The 27,561-nt window shown below is 44.4% G+C and overlaps 1 protein-coding gene across 4 annotated transcripts in view; it reads right to left on the bottom strand.

Annotated features, from left to right (window-relative positions):
• sntg1 (syntrophin, gamma 1) overlaps positions 1-16,160 on the bottom strand; it is a 337,591-nt gene extending 321,431 nt beyond the window's left edge. For 3 of the 4 annotated variants that reach the window (XM_078398536.1, XM_078398539.1, XM_078398537.1), the window contains exon 1: positions 15,826-16,160. The gene's annotated coding sequence lies outside the window, so the exon portion shown is untranslated. The remainder of the gene's footprint in view (positions 1-15,825) is intronic. The other variant, XM_078398540.1, reaches the window with a different exon arrangement.
• Positions 16,161-27,561: the final 11,401 nt, after the last annotated feature.

The raw sequence follows: 27,561 nt of genomic DNA, 5'->3' as shown, positions 1-27,561 counted from the left end.
CCCCCCTTCCCCCTCCCCCCATCCCATCGCCATCAACCCCTCTTATCCTCCATCCATTCCCCTCCCTCCCTAGGAAATAGATTTAAAATGTGAATAACTTTAAAAATATAACACCAATTTCAATTAAACTTCTTCCATTAGCACCAAAGGGACGGCGGTGAGCAAGGTAGGACTAAAATTGTTACGCTATCATGTACCGTTTCGGCTATAGTTCAGGAACAAACGAGAATTTTAGTAAATAGATTGTTTCATTATATACAGAATAATTAGGGTCCGGTGTGTAGGAGCCATGTGTGTTATTAGCTATTTTAGCATATTATATTATTTTGTATCTTGTTGTATTATTTTTGGACACTTGGAGGTTGTCGTGAGATGAATACTAGGCTTACGTATATGGACGGAGGAGCCAGGGGAGGAGTCAGAATATGAGTATAATTAAGAATTCACTGATGTAATGTTTCCGACATGAAGGAGTGACGATAAGATACTAACTTCTTACCAAATTATACGTCGGGAGATATACTAATCTGTTTGTATTACTACTTCAATAAACGACTAACTAAACTGAAACGTCGTGAGAGTCCTCTGTTAGACAATAGACAATAGACAATAGGTGCAGGAGTAGGCCATTCAGCCCTTCGAGCCAGCACCGCCATTCAATGCGATCATGGCTGATCACTCTCAATCAGTACCCCGTTCCTGCCTTCTCCCCATACCCCCTCACTCCGCTATCCTTAAGAGCTCTATCCAGCTCTCTCTTGAAAGCATCCAACGAACTGGCCTCCACTGCCTTCTGAGGCAGAGAATTCCACACCTTCACCACTCTCTGACTGAAAAAAGTTCTTCCTCATCTCCGTTCTAAATAGCCTACCATTTATTCTTAAACGGTGGCCCCTTGTTCTGGACTCCCCCAACATTGGGAACATGTTTCCTGCCTCTAATGTGTCTAATCCCCTAATTATATTATATGTTTCAATAAGATCCCCCCTCATCCTTCTAAATTCCAGTGTATACAAGCCTAATTGCTCCAGCCTTTCAACATACGACAGTCCCGCCATTCCGGGAATTAACCTAGTGAACCTACGCTGCACGCCCTCAATAGCAAGAATATCCTTCCTCAAATTTGGAGACCAAAACTGCACACAGTACTCCAGGTGCGGTCTCACCAGGGCCCGGTACAACTGTAGAAGGACCTCTTTGCTCCTATACTCAACTCCTCTTGTTATGAAGGCCAACATTCCATTGGCTTTCTTCACTGCCTGCTGTACCTGCATGCTTCCTTTCAGTGACTGATGCACTAGGACACCCAGATCTCGTTGAACACCCCCTCTTCCTAACTTGACACCATTCAGATAATAATCTGCCTTTCTATTCTTACTTCCAAAGTGAATAACCTCACACTTATCTACATTAAACTGCATCTGCCATGTATTCGCCCACTCACACAACCTGTCCAAGTCACCCTGCAGCCTTATTGCATCTTCCTCACAATTCACACTACCCCCCAGCTTAGTATCATCTGCAAATTTGCTAATGGTACTTTTAATCCCTTCATCTAAGTCATTAATGTATATCGTAAATAGCTGGGGTCCCAGCACCGAACCTTGCGGTACCCCACTGGTCACTGCCTGCCATTCCGAAAGGGACCCATTTATCCCCACTCTTTGCTTTCTGTCTGTCAACCAATTTTCTATCCATGTCAGTACCCTACCCCCAATACCATGTGCTCTAATTTTGCCCACTAATCTCCTATGTGGGACCTTGTCGAAGGCTTTCTGAAAGTCGAGGTACACCACATCCACTGACTCTCCCCTGTCAATTTTCCTAGTTACAGCCTCAAAAAATTCCAGTAGATTTGTCAAGCATGATTTCCCCTTCGTAAATCCATGCTGACTCGGAATGATCCTGTTACTGCTATCCAAATGCTCAGCAATTTCGTTTTTTATAATTGACTCCAGCATCTTCCCCACCACTGATGTCCGACTAACTGGTCTATAATTACCCGTTTTCTCTCTCCCTCCTTTCTTAAAAAGTGGGATAACATTTGCTATCCTCCAATCCACAGGAACTGATCCTGAATCTATAGAACATTGAAAAATGATCTCCAATGCTTCCACTATTTCTAGAGCCACCTCCTTAAGTACCCTGGGATGCAGACCATCAGGCCCTGGGGATTTACCAGCCTTCAGTCCCATCAGTCTACCCAAAACCATTTCTTGCCTAATGTGGATTTCCTTCAGTTCCTCCATCACCCTAGGTTCTCCGGCCCCTAGAACATTTGGGAGATTGTGTGTATCTTCCTCAGTAAAGACAGATCCAAAGTAGCGGTTTAACTCATCTGCCATTTCTTTATTCCCCATAATAAATTCCCCTGCTTCTGTCTTCAAGGGACCCACATTTGCCTTGACTATTTTTTTCCTCTTCACGTACCTAAAAAAACTTTTGCTATCCTCCTTTATATTATTGGCTAGTTTACTCTCGTACCTCATCTTTTCTCCCCGTATTGCCTTTTTAGTTAACTTTTGTTGCTCTTTAAAAGAGTCCCAATCCTCTGTCTTCCCACTCTTCTTTGCTATGTTATACTTCCTCTCCTTAATTTTTATGCTCTCCTTGACTTCCCTTGTCAGCCACAGGTGTCTCTTACTCCCCTTAGAGTCTTTCTGCCTCTTTGGGATAAATTGATCCTGCAACCTCTGCATTATTCCCAGGAATACCTGCCATTGCTGGTCTACCGTCTTCCCTGCTAGGGCCTCCTTCCAGTCAATTTTGGCTAGCTCCTGCCTCATGCCTCTGTAATCCCCTTTGCTATACTGTAATACTGACACTTCCGATTTTCCCTTCTGCCTTTCCATTTGCAGAGTAAAACTTATCATGTTGTGATCACTGCCTCCTAATGGCTCTTTTACCTCTAGTCCCCTTATCAGATCAGGATCATTACACAACACTAAATCCAGAATTGCCTTCTCCCTGGTAGGCTCCAGTACAAGCTGTTCTAAGAATCCATCTCGAAGGCACTCTACAAACTCTCTTTCCTGGGGTCCATTTCCAACTTGATTTTCCCAGTCTACCTGCATGTTGAAATCTCCCATAACCACCGTAGCATTACATTTGTGACACGCCAATTTTATCTCCTGATTCAACTTGCACCCTATGTCGAGGCTACTGTTTGGGGGCCTATAGATAACTCCCATTAGGGTCTTTTTACCCTTACAATTCCTCATTTCTATCCATACTGATTCAACATCTCCTGATTCTATGTCACCCCTTGCAAGGGAATGAATATCATTCCTTACCAGCAGAGCAACCCCACCCCCTCTGCCCACCTGTCTGTCTTTTCTATACGTTGTGTACCCCTGAATATTCAGTTCCCAGCCCTGGTCCTCTTGTAGCCATGTCTCAGTGATCCCTACAACATCATACTTGCCCATGACTAACTGAGCCTCAAGCTCATCCACTTTATTTTTTATACTACGCGCATTTAAGTACAATACTTTAACTTCTGTATTTACCTCCCCTCTCACATCGGTCACAAATGGCTCTGCCCTTAATCTCTTTTCCCCTCTAGAACTTCTGTTCCCATTCTTCCGAGAGTCTTCTGCAATATCTCCTGTATTCCCTTTGACCTCATCTTCATATTCACAATTTGTTAACCCCTCCCCCCCACTACTTAGTTTAAAGCCACAGGTGTCGCACTAGCAAACCTGCCTGCCAGAATGTTTGTCCCCCTGCTGTTAAGATGTAACCCGTCCCTTTTGTACAAGTCACCCCTAGCCCAGAAGAGATCCCAGTGGTCCAGAAATCTAAATCCCTGCTCTCTGCACCAGCCCCTCAGCCATAAATTCATACCCTCTATCTCTCTGTTCCTGGCCTCACCAGCACGAGGTACCGGTAGCAGTCCAGAGATAACCACCTTCGACGTCCTACTTCTCAGTCTTTTTCCTAACTCTCTAAACTCCCGCTGTAGCACCTCCTTCCTCTTCCGCCCGACGTCATTCGTGCCCACGTGCACAACAACTTCAGGTTGATCGCCTTCCCTCACTAGGATTTTCTGAAGCCGGTCCGTGATGTGCTGAACCCTGGCACCAGGGAGGCAACAGACCATCCTCAAGTCCCTCCTGCTGCCACAGAATCTTCTGTCCGTCCCTCGGACGATGGAGTCACCCACCACTACGGCTCTTCCTGACTTCGGTCTCCCCTGTCGAATTCCACAGATTCACCACCTTCTGACTAAAGAAATTCCTCCTCAGCTTCCTAAAGGAACATCCTTTAATTCTGAGGCTATGACCTCCAGTCCTCGACTTTCCCAATAGTGGAAACATCCTCTCCGCATCCACTCTATCCAAGCCTTTCACTATTCAGTATGTTTCAATGAGGTCCCCCCTCATTCGTCTAAACTCCAGTAAGTACAGGCCCAGTGCCTGTTAACAAACGCTCATATGTTAACCCACTCATTCCTGGAATCATTCTTGTAAACCTCCTCTGGCCACTCTCCAGGGCCAGTACATCCTTCGACAGATATAGTGCCAAAAATGTCTCCCTGCACACCAAATGCGGCCTGACCAGCACCTTATTGTGCCTCAGCATTACATCCCTGTTTTTGTATTCTAACCCTCTTGAAATGAATGCTAGCGTTGAGGTTAATGTTTTGGTAACCCTGCACCTGCACTCCGAAGTCCTGTTGCATCTCCAATTTCTACAGAATTATAACAGAATGCACAACTGCATTGCTTCAGATCAATGATTTTTCATCTGCTTTATGGCAGAAATTAATAACATTTATAAATGATTCGGTACACTGCCAGATATTTTGTAGCAACTTTACTCAATAGGTGGTTCTGACATTATATCTATCACACATCCAAGAAAGAACACAAGAGTGCTTGTGTAGCCAGTGTTCAGATAAATGGCAGCCAAAGATGGATAGATTCTAATCTGTCCGTGTTTGGAATGAATACATAACATTGTATAGTAACAACTCAGTTGCTTCTGCCATGCCATAAAATATGCAGTATTAAGCATTTCAGCAGCATGCAGGCATGGTTTAAGTACATAATTTATTTGCTTGATATAAATCACAGACAAGGACTGAATCTCACACATGAGCTGGTGATTTTTTTTGAAAGAGTTTGGCACATATCAGAAAGAAAAATGGGCAATAAAAACAAGTATTACCTACAAATTTGAAACGATACAATAACATGTTACAGCCCTTTTGAGCAACAGAAATTCACCATTACAGATTTACAAATATCACTATCCAGAATTTTGAGATACGAATTAACATTTGCTCTAGTAGAATTTGTGAAGAAAAAGTAAATAAATATATTTTTTAACCTCATGATGCACGAACACAGGTGGCTTTACGTTACGGAAATTTACAAAACGCACCACATTCTAGCTGGGCCACCCCCATAACATGGGAATCACTAGTACATGCAACATTTCACCCTTGTCCATTTACATCCAAATTTCCTGTCAACTCCTTCACATAAGTTGAAATGGAAAACTGATGTACACTGCAAACAATCAGACCCTGATAAACAATGAGACTGCAACAATCAGACACCGATAAACATTGTCAAGACACACTGAATATTTCTTCAATAAATATGAAAATATTTCTGGCTGTCATGCAGGCAAATTAAACCCAACCATACACTAATCCATTGGGTCTGGAAAGCATGAACTGAGGTAATATCAACACATTCACAACTACAAGTGCTGGAGGAACTCAGCAGGTCAGGCAGCACCTGTGGAGGAAAAAGGACAGACGATTTTTCAGGTCAGGAAGTGTCCGAGACCCTTCTTCAGACTGATTGGAGTACAGGGGAAGAAAAGGACACGAAGAGAGAGGTCAGAGCAAGACAAAGCTTGTCAAGAGATTGGTGGATAAAGGCAAGGGATGTGCTGTGTGGAGATAGTGACAAAAACTAGAACTGATAAAGAGGTAACAAAAAAGTGTCAGATAAGCAAAGGAGTGTAAAGCTAAGGGAAGGGGGGAGTAAAGGGAAGTGGAAGACTCCAAGATGGGAGAGCTTATGAAGGTGGCTCAGGGATGTGAGAGAAATGTGTGCACATCTCAGTGGAGAGGTGGGGGGGGGGGGGGGGGGGGGGGGAGGGGAGGGGTGTATTAGTTCAAATTGGAAAATTCAAATTTTAAATTGTTAGGTTGTTGGCTACCAAGGCAGAATACTCCTGTATCAACATGTGCATTATCCCATGCTTTGCAACCCCAATCAAATAACAAACTTTATCTTTAAGAACTACTAACATTCATACACCCCATTGCATCCTGGCAACCACACACGCACGCACACGCACACACATACAATAATTTATTCAACTATGCAGGGAATCATGCAACTAATTTCTACGACAATTGCTAGCACACATAATTAGAGGAATTAGGCACAAAATGCTGGAGTAACTCAGCGGGACAGTCAGCATCTCTGGAGAGAAGGAATGGGTGACGTTTCGGGTCGAGTCTGAAGAAGGGTCTCGACCTGAAATGTCACCCATTCCTTTTCTCCAGAGATGCTACCTGTCCCACTGAGTTATTCCAGCTTGTTGTGTCCATCTTCAGTTTAAACCAGCATCTGCAGTTCCTTCCTACACTTTGTTAGAGGAATTGACCATTGTAAAAGGCGGAGGTGAATTCAGGACTAATGGACACCATTATAAAAAGTTTAAGCTTAATGTAATTATCTGTGTAACAATGTGATTATTCAGTACTTTGCGCCAGATTTCTGCTTCATCCCTCAATTACAAGCTACATGGGACTTGAACAAATTCAACTGTAAAAAGGATCATAATCAAATTCTGTTAATCTCAATCATACTAACACATTTAGGGTTGAACAAAATTACCCCAGCATGACAGTATATTAAGATTTTTTTTTAAAAACATTACATCCTTAGATATGAAACAACTAATGAAATGAATAGCGTACTATTTGAATAAATTACGTGTAAAACAAATGCCAAAGCTAGAAAATATTAAGCCTTATTAGCACTAAATAACCATTAAAATGGTAGAATGCTGTTACCCAGCATTCTGCACAGATTCCATTTTATTTGTGGCCTAATGGATCACGAGGTACGATTCTTGAGTAATTGGTGGTGTGCAGCTCACTTAGATTCATCTCTTCAGACAGAGTTGTAGTTAACCTAACATGTTTCGTGAGGAGCACGTTCTCCCTACAGTAAGTTATCTGTTACCCACACAGGTCAATTGCAGGTTAATTGTGGAATGAAGTCCCTGCAGTTCAAGGTTCTTTTAAATTCTTAACAGTTGACCTTGGGGAAACCATAAGATCACTGAACTTTTTTTTTTAAATGACTGACTTTCTTTTTTATTTTGTTTGACATGTTGAAATGTGGCATTGAGAAAGTGACAGCTGCAGTTTGGCATCTGAAGTATGACAGGCACATGCCCGATTCAAGGCTCCATATGCTAGCAGATGTCTCATGCCGCTGGAGACTGCAAGTTAAAGGTTACATGGCAACATGGCTAATATGCCAATAATGCACAATACATTAGCAGAGCCATTACTCCTATTCACTGAACAATTCATCCTGTTCTATTACATTGTATTCTGCGATTTTTATTGGTGTTATGAGGATCAAACTGTATCTTTGTCAATTATTTATTGAAAACGAATTGATCTTTATTACCACTTTTATTATATATCCTTTCATGTAAGTACTTAATGTCCGCCTGTCTTATTTTTAAAGCTGAGAATGCAGACTGGGGTGGTAGGGAGCATGTGAAAGCCTGAAGTTGTGGTGTTTAGCAGTGGAGAGGGGAGAGTGCAGAAGTTAGTAAAATGGTAACATTCTGAGGCATGGAGCTGGGGTTTGTGGAGAGGACGAGGAAAGAGAGCTGATGATCCAGGGAGTTTGTAGTGCGACTCTTGAAAGGATTCAGAGAGGACCTCAATGTCTGGTAGTATGAAGGAAGTCCAGAAGTGGGATGCTGGACTTGGAGCAAGGTAAGGAAGAGATCCTGGGATGGAGCAAGTGAAGGCAGAGGCTGGGAAAAGGGAAACCCAATATACAAAGAAAATACACTTGGCATAGTAGAGTTGCTGCCATACAGATACCCGGGTTCGATCCTGCCTAGGGGCGTTATCAGTATAGAGTTTGTACTTCTCCCTGTGACTGCATGGGTTTTTGCCAGGTGCCTCGGTTTCCTCCCACATTCCAAAAATGTGCGGGTTTGTAGGATAATTGGCTTCCGTAAATTGTCCCTAGAGTGTCAGCTAGTGTATGTATGGGTGATCATTGGTCAGCGCAGACTCAGTAAGCCAAATGTTCAATGAATGAAAAAAGGAAATCCAGAAAGGTTGATGCCCAGTGATTGACACCAGAGTGAACCATGAGAGGGGGAGACGTGTTGTGGTTGGCACAGGATTGGGAATGAGAGATGGACATATGGTAGTGTGCAGGGAATAGCTGTTCGGCACAGACTCTGTGGGCTGAAATGTTTGTTTCCGTGCTGTCTCCAAACTAAACCTAAATGAACAATTCATTTATCATGTCGTCTTAAAATATGGACCACAAGCTTGATCAATTTTCAGCCGTGGATGAAAACAGTTGAGGCCCTGGTCAAGAGTAATAAATAGGCCAGACCAAGTGAAGCTGGTAAATTTCCATCCATGTTGAGTTTTCAAAACATAGTAGCTTAATTGCTACTATTAACAAGACAACCAAGGTTTTTATTTAAAATCAAGGCTCGGTTTAATTGCATGAATTTACATGTCCCCACTTTCTCCAGTGTAGTTGAGGTACTCGTCTCTGGGTCAATGGTCTAGACGTTAGAGTGCTAGTGCTTAACTACACTACCATGCTCCTCATTGCTGCCGAGAGACGACAGCTCTATTACGTTTCAGAAGTGCATAACAGCAGATGCCCCCCGAGAATAATGTGACCCAATTTTCCACATAACCGTCTAAAAGTAGCATCTGCCAGGCCTTGCACAGCTGATGCAGAAATCGCAACGTTAGTGCAATGATGATTCGTGACTGGTCAAGTTTCTGGATTGCTGTGGCTCTAGCCAGAAATAACTGCATATCGCAATCCACTCGAAGATGAGAGAGCAGCTTTCCCCAAAGTTTTCAGCCGATTTCTGCACCTTTAGCCAAAAGTCAATTTCTGACAATTAAATTTCTATAAAAGTGCATGGGATATTTTTCCGATTATAGATGCTGTACAAAATTGGCTTATATATAAAATCTGCACACAATACATGTTGAAATACAATGATAGTACGGTGCTAATCTAATTAACCGTTAACCAATAAACAATGCAATGACTAAACTAAGAGAATTCTATTAAGGATTATTTGAACAACATTTTAAATATAGGACAGCCAAGATCAATTTCCTTTGGAAATGCCATTGCGTATTGTGTACATGAAACATTTTTTTTGTATTTAGACTTAAAAGGTGGATAGTTTCCAGTTCGATAAGTGCTGAGAAAACATTACATATTTGGTAGACTCATGGAACTGAAGATGTTGGTTAACCAACAAAGACAAAGCTGGAGTAATTCAGTGGGTCAAGCAGCATCTCTGGAGAACATGGATAGATGACTTTCAGTCTGACCCAAAACGTCACCCGTCCCTTTTCTCCAGAGACACTGCCTGACCTGCTGAGTAACCACAGCTTTTTGTATGTATCTCATTGGTTAACTGTTTTCATTAACAATTTTCATAAAAAGCACTAATACTCAACAACAATAGGAAGGACAATCATGCAAAGAGAGCTCCAAGGAATTCATTAACAAATTGTGCCTTGTTATTCACTTGTAGATAAACTAAAGTTACAGTATCAGATTCTTTTGCCAAATGAATTAATGCTCTAAATTATTTCTGCAGATAACAACAAATCAATCCATTTATTAAAACCTTACATAGTTGAACTTTCCAGATCTCCCTCTATCTTCCTGTCTCCACCTACATCCTTCCTTTGTTCTGCCCCCCCTGACATCAGTCTGAAGGGTCTCGACCCGAAACGTCACCCATTCCTTCTCTCCCGAGATGCTGCCCGACCTGCTGAGTTACTCCAGCACTTTGTGAATAAATACCTTTGATTTGTACCAGCAACTGCAGTTATTTTCTTATAGTTGAACTAAGATTCCTTAGCCCAGTAGGTAAAAAAAGAAAGCAGGTGACTTAGATCTGCATGTATACTAATGCTGAAGCAAATATTTTTATTAGCAGCATGAACAGGTTTCCTAATAAATAAATGTTAATGGGTACCAAATACATGCACTTCCCATGTTTCCCCTGCCCCACCCACCACACAGACACACAAATTACCATCTATAAACCCAAGACCGGCACTCGGAATCTGTTACTCTGATTGACGTGCACTTTAACTATTACCGTCAACCCAGATTTAAGGCACAAGTCAAACATCTAAAGTCATAATAGGAACTTCTTCAATGCCAAAGAAAAACTTCAGAGGGTCAAACATCACTAAGGGACATGATTAGATTAAATGAATGAGCAATTTATGCCAAATGGACTTTAACAAAGGAAAATAAGAGTCTTCAAGCTGGGTAACATTTTAAAAATCAGAATGTTTCCTTGTGTAGATCAGAATGTTTACTTGTTCAGAACGCAAAGTGCTGGAGTAACTCCACATGTCTCCAGCACTGTGCTCTCCATACCAGAGTCCAGCATCTGCAGTTCCAGAATGCTTCCTTAATATTTAAAGAGATTAAGGGAATATGGAGACACTGAGGAGAAATAGAAAGGAGATGAGGAGAAATGTCTTTAGTCAGAGGGTGGTGAATCTGTGGAATTCTTTGCCACGGAAGGCTGCAGGGGCCAAGTCAATGGATATTTTTGATTAGTACAAGTGTCAGGGGTTATGGGGAGAAGGCAGGAGAATGGGGTTAGGAGGGAGAGATAGGGCTGCCATGATTGAATGGCGGAAGACATGGGCCGAATGGCCTAATTCTACTCTTATCATTTATGACCAAAGATGTCCGAGTGCATAAATCACAATCATTTAAGGACAGCTACAACCAATAATAAAAATTGCAATAAAATGTAATAAAAATTAACTGCAGATGCTGGTTTATACCAAAGGTAGATACAAAATGCTGGAGTAACTTTGTGGGTCAAGCAACATCTCCGGAGAAAACGGATAGGTGACATTTCAAATCCGGACCCATCTTCGAACATGGAAATAGCAATGTAGATCTTTTGCATGGTTCGAAATCAGAGGAGAGGGTTCCTTAGTCGCATCGAACCTCCAAGAGTGTACTGCCTTCAATGTTGAGAACACACCTTGGGTAATTAAATTCAGATTCGCCCGAATCAAAGCCAGAGAGGATGACGAGTACTGACAGCAAGCTGTGATTAAATATGTGTTACGGATATGCATGTGTGTGGTTAACACGCCCCTTCAGAAGCTAGTGGCATGCTTCTGACAGAATGATTTTGCATCTTATAATTCAGAGGACATTGGGACGATATCAGTCTGAAGAACTGTGTCGACCCGAAACGTCACCCATCCTTTTTCTCCAGAGATGTTGCCTGACCCGCTGAGTTAATCCAGCACTTTGTGTCGATCACTCATAGCTCCTCGAGTTTCCAATGCTGACAGATGCAGTGCTTGGAAGAATAGATTCAGAAAGTCTGCACACATAAAAATCCTTTCCTCTGATAAGGAAACGCATTCTTCGAGTGCAATGGCAAAAGTAGGACATTTATCAAACGGAGCAGTAGAAACGTGCATCGTGTTTCCCCAAATAGTAGTGGATGCCAAGTAAATAGAGACTTAGGATCTCTTGCTGGGATGCCACACAACAAGAAATACTGTGGAAAAATCAAGTGAGCGCACGGATCAACTACCCTTCATCTGAATTATTCCTACCACTGTGCTATGCCACCACGTTCCTACCACCGCCCTACGAAAGGACAAACTGCATGTTATTTCCAGGTGACTCTGAGACCATAACATATTTACTTCGAGTTTGATCAGGAAATGTAACCAATTGTCATTTCTAGGGGGTGGAAGTAGTTCCTTGCAGTTTTTTGCGAGTTAGTTGAGAATCAAGTCAAGTTAAGTCTACTTTATTTGTCAAATACACATACAAGATGTGCAGTGAAATGAAAGTGGCAATGCCTGTGGATTGTGCTAAAACTACTAAACAGAATAGATTTTTTTTTATTTTTTAAACACAACACAAAAAATAAATTAATGCAGTGGACAATAGACAATAGGTGCAGGAGGAGGCCATTCGGCCCTTCGAGCCAGCACCACCATTCCATGTGATCACGGCTGATCGTTCCCAATCAGTACCCTGTTCCTGCCTTCTCCCCATACCCCCTGACTCCACTATCCTTAAGAGCTCTATCTAGTTCTCTCTTGAATGCATTCAGAGACTTGGCCTCCACTGCCTTCTGAGGCAGTGAATTCCACAGATTTACAACTCTCTGACTGAAAAAGTGTTTCCTCATCTCCTGGTGATTAGTCCCTGGTGATACGAGTTAACAGTCCTGATGGCCTGTGGGAAGAAACTCCTTCTCATCCTCTCTGTTTTCACAGTGTGACAGCGGAGGCGTTTGCCTGACCGTAGCCGCTGGAACAATCCATTGCTGGGGTGCCAGGGGTCCCCCATAATGTTGCTGGCTCTGGGTCTGCACCTCCTGATGTATAGGTCCTGCAGGGGGGGCGAGTGTAGTTCCCATAGTGTGTTCAGCCGAACGCACTACTCTCCGCAGAGCCTTCCTGTCCTGGGCAGAGCTGTTCCCAAACCAGATTGAGATGTTGCCGGACAGGATGCTCTCTGCAGCCCCAGAGTAGAAGCACTGAAGGATCCTCAGAGAGACTCTGAATTTCCTCAGCTGTCTGAGGTGGTAAAGGTGCTGCCTTGCCTTACTCACCAGTGTGGCAATTTGTGTTGTCCCATGTCAGATCCTCTGTGATGTGGACTCCCAGGTATTTAAAGCTGCTCACCCTATCCACAGTAATCCCATTTATCTCCAGAATCGGGTACAAAACAAGGAAATAAAACAACATTGAGAACGGTCGGTGTAAGAAGAGGCAGTTTCATTATGGAGAGATCTCTTGCAATCGTGAAATCTGTACACCAGCGACCCACTGGTCCCATCTCACCTTGAACATGTTTCGCGGGATTATTAACCCCGGAAAGATATTCTTGGCTAGCTGCAACTAGATTCTTCATTTGCAAAGTGTACTATAGAAAAACACAAACCCTTCACAACGACATGTGTTGTTCAGAGATACAGCACTTCGGCCCACCGAGTCCACGCCGACCACGGGTCACCCGTTCACACTAGTTCTGTGTGTCCCACTTTCTCATTCACTCCCCAAACTAAGGACATGTTTTACAGTGACATTGACCTACAAACCCGCCGGCTATGAGATGTGGGAGGAAACCCTCGCGGCCACAGAGAGAACATGTAAACTCCACACAGGTAGCACCCGAGGTCAGGATCTAACACACGAGGAGCTGCAGATGCTGGAATCTTGAGGAAAGCACAAAGTGCTGGATCATAAGTGAGATAATAAGTGATAGTAGAATTAGGCCATTCGGACCATCAAGTCTACTCCACCATTTAATCATGGCTGATCTATCTCTCCCTCCTAACCCCATTCTCCTGCCTTCCCCCCCATAACATCTGACACCCGTACTAATCAAGAATCTATCCACTGGTGTAAACCAACGGGTCAGGCAACATCCCCAGAGCCATAGCTGCTATGAACCAGTCCTGCTGAGCCGGATGATCCGGCACAGATCTATTTGCACTTTATTCTGTCTTAAAACTGTTACAATTTGTTTCGTTGGGTTGCTGTTGTTTAAATTAACTAAATTATTGCATCGTATGGGAGGCGCATTCCCAATCTCGTTGTACCCCTGTACAATGACAATAAAGATATATTGTATTGTATTGTATTGTATTGTATCTCTGGAGCACATGGATAGGCAACGTTTTGGGTTGGAACCTCCTTAGACTGATTGTAGTAGGGGAGAGAACTCGGTTCTCTGGCACTGAGGCAGCAGCCAAGAGGCTGATAAAGAAATGTCAGTGTTCCTACCTCCTTTATCTACAGCTGTGCGCGTTGGCCTTGGGTGCCAGGCGGAGTGGGGTAATGTCTTGTGATTCCACCATCCCCTTACTGAGAGACGGCAGAGGACCAGCAGTAAGTGGCGCATGTTAAACACTGAACCTGCAGTCTACTTCAATCAAAAGTAAAACTCTCCTCTGCGTTTTTACAATTCTTGACACCTTTTTGCTTATTCACGCCGAGCGTCTGCCTGAATTATTCAGCTTCCCTCGACAGGTCATTAACGTGCCTGCCACAAATCTATGCCCCAGTCTGTTTCTCCGATCAGTGGAAATTCTACCTCAAACCCCGCTCTGAGCGATATTTCTCACTGAAACTGACCATGGACAAAGTGGAAATCTAATATTATCATCGCCACGGGTGAAAGTTGTATTAACCTGCAGGTTGTGGATCCGACCACGCTCCAGATGAGCTGCCTCCGGGGATCGCAGACATAGAGTCATAGAGTGATACAGTGTGGAGGAGACAGGTCCTTCAGCCCAACTTGCCCACACCGGCCAACATGTCCCAGCTACACTAGCCCCACCTGCTTGCGCTTGGTCCATATCCCTCCAAACCTGTCCTATCCATGTACCTGTCTACACTGTCTCTTAAACGTTGGGATAGTCCCAGCCTCAACTACCTCCTCTGGCAGCTTGTTCCATCTATCCATCACCCTCCGTGTGAAAAAGTTACCCATCAGATTCCCATGAAATATTTCCCCTCCACCTTGAACCCATGCCCTCTGGTCCTCGATTTCCCTACTCTGGGTAAGAGATTGTGCATCTACCCGATCTATTCCTCTCTTGGCTCAGATATTTTTATAGGGTTTCTGCCTATGGGTCTCGGACGCCCCCCTCCCCCCACCCCAAAAAAAATGACTCGCGTTTTAAAAGAAGCGCACCCAGGATAAACATCTTTGAATAAATGTGTTCCCTCCCATGTTAGAGGGGCTTCTGCTGCCCAACGATACCAGCTACCAAGACAGATGTGTACAGCAACCCATTCTTCCCTCGCACAATTAAAGCATGGAATAGTCTGGTTACTCAACCAGATGCAACTACATTTAAGGTAGCTCTTCCTCTCCAAGAAGCCCTTCTTGCTTAAGTCCACACTCCCCCCACCTCCAGTTTAAATTCAATTTGTAATATTTTGGAGGACCAAGAAGCTCAAGAACTGAAGACGTTGTTGCCGTTGCCAGCCGCTATCTAATCTCCAACAACATCACAAATCGGGAAACTGTTTCATTGCACGGCCGACTGGCGTTTTACTTCGAGAGATTTGGATTTTCAGAGCGAGGTGTATTGTATTCAGAGTTTGCTCATCCTACTACATACACTTCGCTCTTGGGGGGAAAAAAGCGAAAAACTGGGGGGGAAAAAAGTTTGAAATTGACGCGTCGGGCATTGCCATCCACGGCTCTCTTTAAACGGGGACCGTGGGATTAATAAAACAAAGTATTTATTGACATGTTCGCTACCAGGCATCGCTCCAGTCGTAAATACGAGCGAGTTTGAACCCCAAGCATAACGTGGGCTGGTCCCAGTTTAACCCATCGCACTGAGTAACAGCACAAATATTACCATTCTACCCAGTAGGTCAATGATCCACAAACAACAAACATTACATTTTGGTGTCTAGATCAGAATTTAAACCCGGTTCCCGGATACAGGAATCCTAGCATTACACAGCTGCAAAGCGGCTCCAACCAGTGAAGTGCTGTCGGCACTAAAGCTCACCTGATGTGCGGGGTAACAAGTGTCTCTCCGATGTCAGTCAGTGTCTCCGGGTCCCGGTCAATCCTCCAACCCGTTCCTAGGTCGGACTGCGCTCTAGTGGGATGTACACCTGGCCCCACTTGCGTTCCCGAGGTCCATCCCCGTTCACCAGGCAGGCAGTCGGCGACAACTTACTGCATATTAACTGGGGCGGGCAGCCGTCTCCCCAGTGCCGCGGTTAAAGCATAGTAACACAAGGTCCTCTGTACGGCAGCGGGATCCCCACTGAAAGGCTCCCGCTCCCCTTACATTTCGTCAACGCGGTCCCAGATGCAAAGCAAGAGAGAAAGAGAGAGAGAGAAGAGAGAGAGAGAGAGAGAGAGAGAGAGAGAGAGAGAGAGAGAGAGAGAGAGAGAGAGAGAGATACACAGAGAGAGAGAGAAGAGAGAGAGAGAGAGAGAGAGAGAGAGAGAGAGAGAGAGAGAGAAGAGAAAGAGAGAGAAAGAGAGAGGGAGAGGGGGTGAGAGAGAGAGAGAGAGAGAGAGAGAGAGAGAGAGAGAGAGAGAGAGAGAGAGAGAGAGAAAGAGAGACAGAGACAGACAGAGACAGAGAGAGAGAGAGAGAGAGAGAGAGAGAGAGAGAGAGAGAGAGGAGGCGGATCTCGGATTAGTTTCACAGGCGAAGCTGCGGCAGCAAGCCAAGCCAAGGTAGGGTGCCCTACAACTTATCTTCCTCCATGGTCTAGTGCCCACCTGACAAGATCCAACTGGCGTTGCAATGTTTCCCCCGGCTAGTTCTTGTGTGTGTGTGTGTGTATGTATATGTGTGTGTGCCCCCCCCCCCCCCCCCCCCCACCTCTCCCCCTCCTGTATCTGCGCGAAGCAGTGAATCAGCAAGACTTCTGTGAATGAGATGGCCGAGGCTGCGGAGAGAAGAGTGTGAATGATGTGACACCGCCACTCAGCGCCGGCACTTTGTACATCATAGCAGCTCAGCGCTGAATCCAAACCACAGCAAGTCGTTGGCAACGCGCTCCAGCAGCCTAGCGCGACATTGTGCCACTGTAGTATAAGAAGATAACTGCAGATGCTGGTACAAATCGATTTATTCACAAAATGCTGGAGTAACTCAGCAGGGCAGGCAGCATCTCGGGAGAGAAGGAATGGGTGACGTTTCGGGTCGAGACCCTTCTTCAGACTGAATCCGTTTTCTGACCCGACCCACACATAACTCGACGAGGCCATTTATAAAAAATCAAATGAACAGTTTAAACGGTTAATCCAATTTACTTAAGCAGCACCCCCGAAAGCGCTAGCATTTCACGGTAAAAAAAAAAAGACAAGATAAGACAAGCAGATGCTGGTACAAATCGAAGGTATTTATTCACAAAATGCTGGAGTAACTCAGCAGGTCAGGCAGCATCAGACTGAAGAAGGGTCTCGACCCGAAACGTCGCCCATTCCTTCTCTCCTGAGATGCTGCCTGACCTGCTGAGTTACTCCAGCACTTTGTGAATAAATACCTTCGATTTGTACCAGCATCTGCAGTTATTTTCTTATACTTCTTAGACAAGACGGGAATGAATGCAAGACAATTGCTTGGAATTGCAACTTAACCGGCGTTGACTGTAAGTAAAGAATGAAACGCCCCGGGCTTTGCTAATGCCTGAAGGCTGATCAGCTATTACGAGAGGCAGTCCCACTAGGAGTCGCGTACATTAGCCTGGAAATTCTGCAACACATTAGTTCCACGCAGCGTAGACCGCCAGTGTGGTTAGTTCTGGCTTAATTCGCGAAATTGGACAGGGAGGGCATCCCGTGCGCTCTTCACCGCACCCCGCTTGGCTATTTGGGTTTTTCTTTCCGTGCAGAATTGGCACCTTTGCCCTTACCGGTATGAATTAGAGCTCAAAAAGGTACGATTTGTGAACGATTTGAAACAGTTGCAAATAAGCTGGAGTACATGGCGTGTAGTTTTTTTTTAAATTGTTTCTCCCCCAACATTTAGAAGGAGTCTGATGCAATTGAGACACCAGACTCTGCACCTTCAGACACGACTGCGAGTAATTCAAAATATATCCAGCGGTCACGGAGTGTGCTTCAACTGGCACTCTCTCCACCAAAATACGTCCAATGCTGCCTTAGTAGTCATTGGACATGTTTACAGCTGGCCGTGTAGTGTAGATAGGGGCATGCATGCTTGTGCAGGGACACGGTGCACTACCTGGACCTCTGAGCAACAGTGTTATGTGGAGGCTCGTTTTCCAATGCGGTCATCACTGAGATATGGGACATTCCGTGTAAAAAAAAAAAGTGACCCCATTCCCAATATAGATCTTGTATCTTGTGGTCATCACTTCCGAAGAGTCCGCCAGGGACAAAACTGGATACTATGATTCGTCCCTCGATCAAGGTTAGGGTCTGGGGCTGGGGCATCTTGACACAGACGGAAGAGGGGTCCAGATCCGAAAGATCGCCTGCTCATGTCTTCCAAATATGCTGCCTGGGCCGCCGTGTTTCTCCAGCACTTTGTAAACCAGCATCTGCAGTTCCTCGCGTTGTCTTGGTTCTCAACTGTCTCACCACAGGATACAAACTCACAAGGAGCCGACTTCAATTTTGCTGAGGGGCTGGAGATATATTGGGTACAGAAACTTGTCAGTCAGTATTAGTGGGTTCTCATGAGTGATACACAAAGTAATGGGGGAACCCAGAGGATCAGGTAGCATCTCGGGAGGGGAACAGATAGGTGATATTTTGGGTCTGGACATTTCTTTGAACGGAAAACGCCATCTGTCCACACTATCCCCAGATGCTGTCTGACAAGCCGAGTTCCTTCAGTCCGTTGCTCAAGATTCCAGCATCTGCAGTTTGCATCTCCAGCTGCACCTTTCAACATCTAGAGAGCGGTCCTGAGCTACTATCTACCTCATTGGAGGCCCGGGGACTATCTTTAAATCGACCGTGACCTTGCACTAAACATTATTCTCTTTATCATGTATCTGTACATGGATAGCTCAATTGTAATTATGTAATGTCTTTTGTACAGTTGCTAAAGTAGAACAGAATGGTCGACATTGGCTGGTTGGGCCAAATGGCCCATTTCCATCCCGTCTTTCAAATCATTCAACATCTTAGAAGATAAAATGCTGGCCAAAGGACAACAGGAACAGGATGAGCGGGAAAGTGAGGGAAACCACTGAGGGAGTCTCAACAGAACACCAGTCTCATAATCACAAGCAAAAAAAGAAGGGCGATACATAGACAATAGGTGCAGGAGTAGGCCATTTGGCCCTTCGAGCCAGCACCACCATTCAATGTGATCACGGCTGAAAATCCACAATCCTGCCTTCTTCCAATATCGATTCCGCTAGCCCTAAGAGCTCTATCTAATGCTCTTTTGAATGCATCCAGTGAATCGGCCTCCACTGCCTTCTGAGGCAGAGAATTGCACAAATTCACATCTCTCTGGGTCAAAACATTTTTCCTCATTTCAGTTCTACCCCTTGTTCTTAAACTGTGGCCGCTGGTTCTGCATTCCCTCAACATCAGGAACACGTTTCCTTTATCTAGCGTGTCCAATTCCTTAATAATTTCATATGTTTCTATAAGATCCCCTCTCATAATGACTGAATGGGCAACATAAACTCTCACAAAAATGTATCTTTCAAAAATAGGTGTGCTAAACCAGGGACCTCAATAGAAGTAAATCTTTACAGCATTCCTTTAAATCAGATGAGAATTCCCAAATGACACAAGATTCCCACATGTCACCTGTGAAATATTAATAAATAAATTCCTGATCTAGTTACTGAGGAAGCACACTACACTTTTTCCCCAGTAGACTCAAACTCACTGTCATATCTTGAGGGAGTCATGACATTTATTTTTGCATTCCTTGAATGTGTGATAATTGATGACATTTCTTTTTTTTTTTAAATGCATGATCCAGGTCTTCAGATGAAGAGTCAAGTTGAATATTCACCTTGCTGAAAACACTGAGGTGAAATAAGATAACACAAGACTAGGCACTGGGGTGCATGTAGCACATGCACAAGTAACCTGCAGTCATTTGAACCAGTGCAGGCCATATACATAATTCAAGCACTAAACTTACTTAACAATTTCAATGGGCAGGCTGCTATACCTGTGCTATTTAATGTCTTAACCAAATCTACAAATCTCAGCTATTCGAGTGGCAGCTGCAATTAGCCAGAATTGAGTAAAGGCAGTGAAGTAAAGCTTTGCAATTTCAATCTGCTATGTAATTTAGTCTGTGTGGATTGCTGGAAGGTAAACCAATAACTGGCAAGAACATCTCACCCATTTTCAAATGCATTTCAGGAAGCTTTGGTCCATGAGATGGAGCAAGAGGTTTTGTTGCATTGAGAGATACAGCATGGAAACAGGCCATTTGGTCCACCAAGTCAGCATGTTATCCCAGTTACCCATTTCCTCCAAGTGCTCCCATTAACCCCTCTGCAATCCCCCCTTTCCCCCCCATTAGCCATCGCATACAACACATAATCCTCTGACATTTTCGCCACCTCCAATGGGATCCCAACACTAGTCACATCTTCCCATCTCCACCCCTTCCCGCCTTCCGCTGAGACTGTTCCCTCTGCAACTCCCCGAATAACTCATCCCTTCCCACACAAACCACGCCCTCCTGAGGTGGCTTCCCCTGCAACCACAGGAGATGCAACACCAGCGACTATACCCCCTCGCTCAACTGTCCAGCGACCCCGACAGTACTATAAGAAAATAACTGCAGATGCTGGTACAAATCGATTTATTCACAAAATGCTGGAGTAACTCAGCAGGTCAGGCAGCATCTCGGGAGAGAAGGAATGGGTGACGTTTCGGGTCGAGACCCTTCTTCAGACCCCGACAGTACTTTCAGGTTAGGCAGAAGTTCACGTGCACCTCCTCCAACCTCATCTACCGTATCCGTTGTTTAAGATGCTTGCATCTTACTTGCACATCAGCAAGACCAAACGTAGACTAGGCGATCCTTTTGCTGAAGACCTTCTTTCAGTCTGCTTGAATCTACCCGATTTCCCACTTTAATTCTCCTTCCCATTCCCACACAGACCTTTCTGTCCTAGGTCTCCTCCATTGCCAGAGTAAGGCTAAATGCAAATGGAGAAACAACATCTCATATTTCGCTTGGGCAGCTTGCAGCCCAGTGGTATGAATATTGATTTCTTGAACTTCAAGTAACCCCAGCATTCCCTCTATCCCTCCCCCACCCAAGTCGCACTACCTTCTCGTTGTCACCCAACAAACAGCTAACAATGGTCAGTTTCCTTTATCATCGTTATTTTTTGCATATCATTCATTCATTGTTCTTTATCTCTCCACATCATCGTCTATATCTCGTTTCCCTTTTCCCAGACTAGTCTGAAGAAGGGTCGACCCGAAATGCCACCCACCCGAGATTGATCCCTGGGATGGCGGGACTGTCATATGAGGAAAGATTAAAAAGACTAGGGCTTGTATTCACTGGAGTTTAGAAGGATGAGAGGGGATCTTATAGAGATGTATAAAATTATAAAAGGACTGGACAAGCTAGATGCAGGAAAAATGTTCCCAATGTTGGGGGAATCCAGAACCAGGGGCCACAGTCTTAGAATAAAGGGGAGGCCATTTAAAACTGAGGTGAGAAGGAACTTTTTCACCCAGAGAGTTGTGAATTTGTGGAATTCTCGGCCACAGAGGGCAGTGGAAGCCAAATCACTGGATGAAGTTAAGAGAGAGTTAGATACTCTGGGGGCTAGTGGGACCAAGGGTTATGGGGAGAAGTTGGGCACAGGTTACTGATTGTGGATGATCAGTTATGATCACAATGAATGGCGGTGCTGGCTCAAAGGGCCAAATGGCCACCTCCTGCATCTATTTTCTATGTTTCTATGTTCTCCCTACAGAGATGCTGCCTGTCTCTATGAGTTATTGAAGCTTTGTGTCTATCTTAGGTTTAAACCCGCATCTGCAGTTCCTTCCAACAACATTGAAACAGACTCTTTTTGACCACCCTGTCCACGCTGACCATCAATCACCAGTTCACACTTAAATGTTATGCCACTTTCGCATGCACTCCCTATACACTCGGGCCAATTTACACCAACAAATTAACCTACAAACCCGCATGTGTTTGTGATGTGGGTGGAAACTGGAGCATCCAGTGGAAGCCCATGTGATCACAGGGGAAAAGGTGCAAATTCCACACAGACTGCTCCCATGGTCAGGATCAAACCCAGGTATCTGCAGGTGAGGCAGCAACTCTGCGAGCTGTGCTGCTGTTGTGACCTCTGCTCCAGAGACCCAGGTCCAATGATCTGTGTGGAGTTTGCATGTTCTCTGTGTGGCTGCGTGCATCCACCTCTCCATTTCACTGGTGTTCTGGTTTCCTCCAACCTTTCAAAGGCATGTTGGGTAGTTGGATGTTCAATTGGCTGCTGTGTGTGGCCTTGGGATATACAGTACAAGAATGGTAGCTGATGAACATGAGAGAGGGGATAGAATGTAGGGAATTAAGTAGGGGAATAGGATTGGTGGGAATGTTCCGATTGCTGGCTTCGACATATTCCTATATCATAAGAAAATATTGATGTTAAGTATGAAAGTAAAAAAATGTTCACAGTCATTGTTCTCACACTGATTGTTCTCAAAATGAATAACTGGAGACCTCTGACCACATGCAGCGAGTATTGATTTTTTAAAATAAATCCATTTGTGCTGCTATTTTAGTTGGAATGTAGGCTTGGGACTGTCATGCAGTCCATACTCCTGCTTAGTGGTATGGTGTACAGGGACTGGATGAATATAATTATGAGCCTCCTGGCTAAAGAAATCTGAGACAGATCAGTAGAGGGCCAGTTACATCACTTAATATGATATTTATTATGCGCTGATATTCATAGTGTATGCGAATACACAGGACAGCAGTCGAGCAAGGCAGCACAGTGGCACTGCAGGTGCCTCACAGCACCAAAGACCCAGGTTTCATACTGACCTCGGTTACTAACTGTGCGGGGTTTGCACCTTCTGATTGTATGGGCTTCCTCCAGATCCTCCCACATCCCAAAGACATGCAGATTTGTAGGTTAAATAATCTCTAAACTGCCGCTTGTGTGCAGGGAGTGGATGCGAAAATGGGATAATAGAACTAGGGTGAACGGATGATCTATGGTCCACCAAGGGCACATTTCCACATTGCATTTTTCAATCCATTTCTGCAACATTTTGCAGCAGACTCGTGTGAATGTGTGCTGTTCCTTTTGTAATGTTGCGCAGTGCTTTGCACACTCTATCAGTCACAACTTGTGGCATTTAGTCCTTTGCATTTTTCGTACTCAATTCGAATTTATGGAATCTTAAATAAAAGCAAAAGAAATCCCTCAAAAAAATCTCCCATCGTTCATTCCCCGCCAGAACACATTCCTGCCAGATTCCATATCCTTCCCGAATACAAAATGAATTCATCTCAGCCAGGAGTGTAATCCACAAGAAGTAACGACAGCAGAGGATGTTCATCACATCTTCGTCCTCTGACCCTGTGATTAAGCATCTTGGTATTAGATACCTCAGCTGCTAGAAACAACTTCTCAAAGCTACTTTCAATTCCCTTTGAACATTGATTTGTTTCAATAAGGTCATTCCTCAACTTGTCGAACTCCACAATAAAAAAAATAGACTACCATAGATGGGACATTTTGGTGGCAATGGGCAAGTTGGGCAGAGGAGCCCATTTCCATGCTGTTCGACTATGACTCCAACTGATCCCTTCGTCTCCTCAGTGGATGACACCCTCATCCCAGGAATCAAAAGCAAGTACAGCTTTGTGCTTGTTCAAATCTGCCATAGCAACACATTTTCAGCCTTAAGGTTTCAAGGTCAGTTTATTGTCACATGTACCAATTAAGGTACGGTGAAATTTGAGTTACCATACAGCCATACTTAGTGAAAAGCAACAAGACAACCACATAAAAGTTAAACATCCATCACTGTGGATTCCACATTCCTCACTGTGATGGAAGGCAATAAAGTTCAACCTTCTTCCTCTTTGTTCTCCCACGTTCGGGGCAGTCGAACCATCTGCAGTCGGGACGATCAAAGCCCCCGCAGCTGAAGATCGAAGCCCCCGTCGGGGGGATCAAAACCTCTGCGTCGGGGCGGTTGAAACTCTCTCCGTGGCATGGAACTCACAAATCGGCCTTTTCTTACCAGAGGCTTCACGACGTAAAAGTCCACAGGCCCCACGGTTGTAACTTCGATCCCCGGCAAAGGGATTGCAAGCTCTGCAATGTTAAAATCCCACAGACTCCCGCGGCTTGGAGCGCCGGGTCGGTCTCCAGGAAAAGCCGCCAACTTCATGATGTTAGGCCGCAGTGGGGACGGAGATACGATACGGAAAAAATTAAAAATCGCATCTCTGCCGAGGTAAGAGATTGAAAAAAAGTTTCCTCTAACCCCCCCCCATAAAACAAACCAAGGAACACCAAAACATACTTAACACATACTAAAAACAACAAAAAGAAGAAAGAACAGACAGGCAGACTGTTGGTGGGGCAGCCACTGCTGGTGGCGCCACCCGGTCAAAACATAGAATGAAATATTTTGTCACCTAAAATAAGGTCAAAGAGTTAGGGCAAAAGCAAACATGTTTTGGCAACAGGCGACATCATGCATCCATGCTTCAGCTGCTCCACTGTGAAATCTCCTCATGGTATGTCTACTTTGAAGAAGTTCTCCTCCTCTCTCCAACGAGAGTTCTGCAAAATTCTCTTTCGCTGTTCCCCCGTGGGTCCTCCTGCCCCGACTTTACGGCCACATTTATCAATATTGATTTCTTCAACTTTACGTAACCCCTGTATTCCCTCCCTCTCCATCCCTCCCCCACCCAAGTTGTACCAGTTTCTCGTTCTCACCTAGCAAACAGCCTTTATCCTTTATTATCATTATTTCTTCGCATATCTCTCATTCATTTGTCCTATATATCTCTGCATCACTGTCTATCTCTCGTTTCCCTTTCCCCCGACTTAGTCTGAAGGGTCTCGCCCCGATACGTTACCCATTCCTTCTTTCCAGAGATGCTGCCTGTCCTGCCGAGTTACTCCAGCATTTTCTGTCTCTTACATGGAGTCCAAAACCCCATGAGTTAATGTACAGTAGAGTCTCACAGTCCTGTGCGGAAAAAACACAATTTCCATATACTCTAACTATCTTGCATTCAAACCCAATATCCCATTTCCTATCGTAATTGCACACTATATTTTTTACTGTATTCTTGTACCAGCAATCCCAGATCCACCTGCACAGCTAATCTGCTGGTTTATTACAATTCACAATCGTACTTTATTAGCCAAGTATGTTTTGCAACATACAAGGAATTTCATTTGCCATACAATCATCATAACATTAAAAAGCAACAGGACATACAAAATACATTTTAACATGAACATCCACCATAGTGACTCCCCCGCATTCCTCACTGTGATGAAAGGCAAAAAAAAGTTCAATCCCTTCTTTGTCCTCCAACGGTCGGGGGCCTCTAAACTTCTGTTGAATCCCGTAGCCGGCGGCGGGCCTTCCTCATCGGGGCGATCAAGCTCCTGCATTGGGGGGGGGATCTCAGCTCCCCCACGCCAGGTGATCTACCCTGGGTTGGGGCTAGTCGAATCTCGTGCCGCTTGGAGCTCCCGACTTTGGTCTCAACCCGAGACTTCGAGCTGCTTGATGTTAAAGTCCGCAGGCTGCATTGGAGCGTCGATCCCAGGCTAGCAATCTCATGCTCTGATGGTAAGTCCACACCCCGCGGGGGGCTCAAAGTCACTCCCAGGCAAGGCCTCCAGCTCCACGATGTTAGGCCGCAGAGCGACCGGAGATACAATCCGGAAAACAATCGCATCTCCGGCAAGGTAAGAGATTAAAAAAGTTTCTCCCGAGCCCCTCCCCCACCTCCCACATAAAACAAAACCAGAGAACATTAACACAGACTTTTAAAACTTACCAAAAATAACCAAAAAAAGGACGCCATTGCGGCGCCACCCATCGGAATCTATTTTAAAGTAGTTAAAATGTGTTTCTCTTTCAAGGCAAAGTGGATAATTTCAGATTTTCCCACATTACCTACTAGTTTCCCGATACCCAACATATTCCTTCTATCCTTCTCACAGCTGATGGCCCTGCATACCTTTGTATCATCAGCCAACCTGGATATCTTACTTTGTTTCATCCAAGTCATTGACATGGATTGTAAACAGATAAATTCCCAGTGTTAATGCCCATGATATCCCACTAACAACAACCCACCCAACACACAACTCTTTATTGTGCATGAAGGACACTAGACTATTCCTGGGCTCCATTTTCAGAGTTTCATCCTGTCGCCAAAGCATATTTGCTTTTGCCCCAACGCTCGGACCTTATTTTAGGTGACAAACTCTTTAATTCTATGTTACGAAAGGCTGAAAGTGTGTTGCTTTGGCAGATTTGAACAATGTCTCTCTTCCGTGATGGGCAGCTATAAGGCTAGTTGAAATTCATTGGATTTGCAATATTGCCATGAGATTTTCATGCAAGCACCCATGTTAGTGACACATTATTAATATGACTGTACTAGTATTAAACAGTTGTTCACCTTCAGTGGAGGTCTCCCACTGTAAAATTTTGGAAAAACAACAGAAGTAAAAAAAGTGCTGATGTAAGGTCTTCAATTTGAATTAGTAACTCTTTTTCTGTCCACATAGAAAAAGCCTGACCTACTGAGCATTCTCAGCTCTCCTTTTCTATGTCAATGTGACAGCTGCTGCCTTATCCCATTACCAGCATAGTTTTATTTCCTCACAGGGCATGTGTCTGGTACAAACCAGTCATAAGTATCTTCATTTGCAGGGTGTTTGTGAAAGCTGGCGACACGCCAAATCCACAACAATCAGTCAAAACTCAACTCACACTCTCAACCAATTTATCTGAGCATATGCAAGTCTTACGGATAGACACGAAATCCTGGAGTAACTCAGCGGGCAGGACAGGCAGCATTGAGGAGAGAAGGAATGTGTGACGTTTCGGGTTGAGACTCTTCTTCACCTATACCTCTCCAGAGATGTTGCCTGGGCCGCTGAATTACTCCAGCATTTTGTATCTATCTTCGGTGTAAACTAGCATCTGCAGTTCCTTCCTACACAGGTCTTATAGATGCAGTGTACCAGGACAATTTAAAATCACAGCTTGTACACTGATTTAAGTACACTTAGAATGCAACACCTTATAGACGTTTTGTCAAACAATCTTAAAACTATTGCTTTTTAACCAATCAAAAATGAGACCCCTGCCCTTGACCAATACCCTGATCCTTTGACCCAATTAATAAGTTCAGGTCAAATTCTAGAAAGCATGCTCTCCAGATGCATCAAAGTCTGGTATAGCAAATGCACTGCCCAAGAAAAGAAATTGCCAAAATTGAATGAGTGACAGTACTGGGCCTGTACTCACTGGAGTTTAGAAGGATGAGGGGGGACCTCATTGAAACTTATCAGATACCAGGGGCTACAGTCTTAGAATAAAGGGGAGGCCATTTAAAATGGAGATGAGAAGGAACCTTTTCACCCAGAGAGTTGTGAATTTGTGGAATTCTCTGCCATAGAGGGCAGTGGAAGCCAAACCACTGGATGAATTTAAGAGAGAGTTAGATAGAGCTCTAGGGGCTAGTGGAATCAAGGGATATGGGGAGAAGGCAGGCACGGGTTATTGATTG

This window comes from Rhinoraja longicauda, chromosome 4 (assembly GCF_053455715.1).
Source record: "Rhinoraja longicauda isolate Sanriku21f chromosome 4, sRhiLon1.1, whole genome shotgun sequence".
NCBI classification, from domain to species: Eukaryota; Metazoa; Chordata; class Chondrichthyes; order Rajiformes; family Arhynchobatidae; genus Rhinoraja; species Rhinoraja longicauda.
Note: the sequence above shows the minus strand (reverse complement) of the source record. Positions and strands in the feature narration are given on the sequence as shown.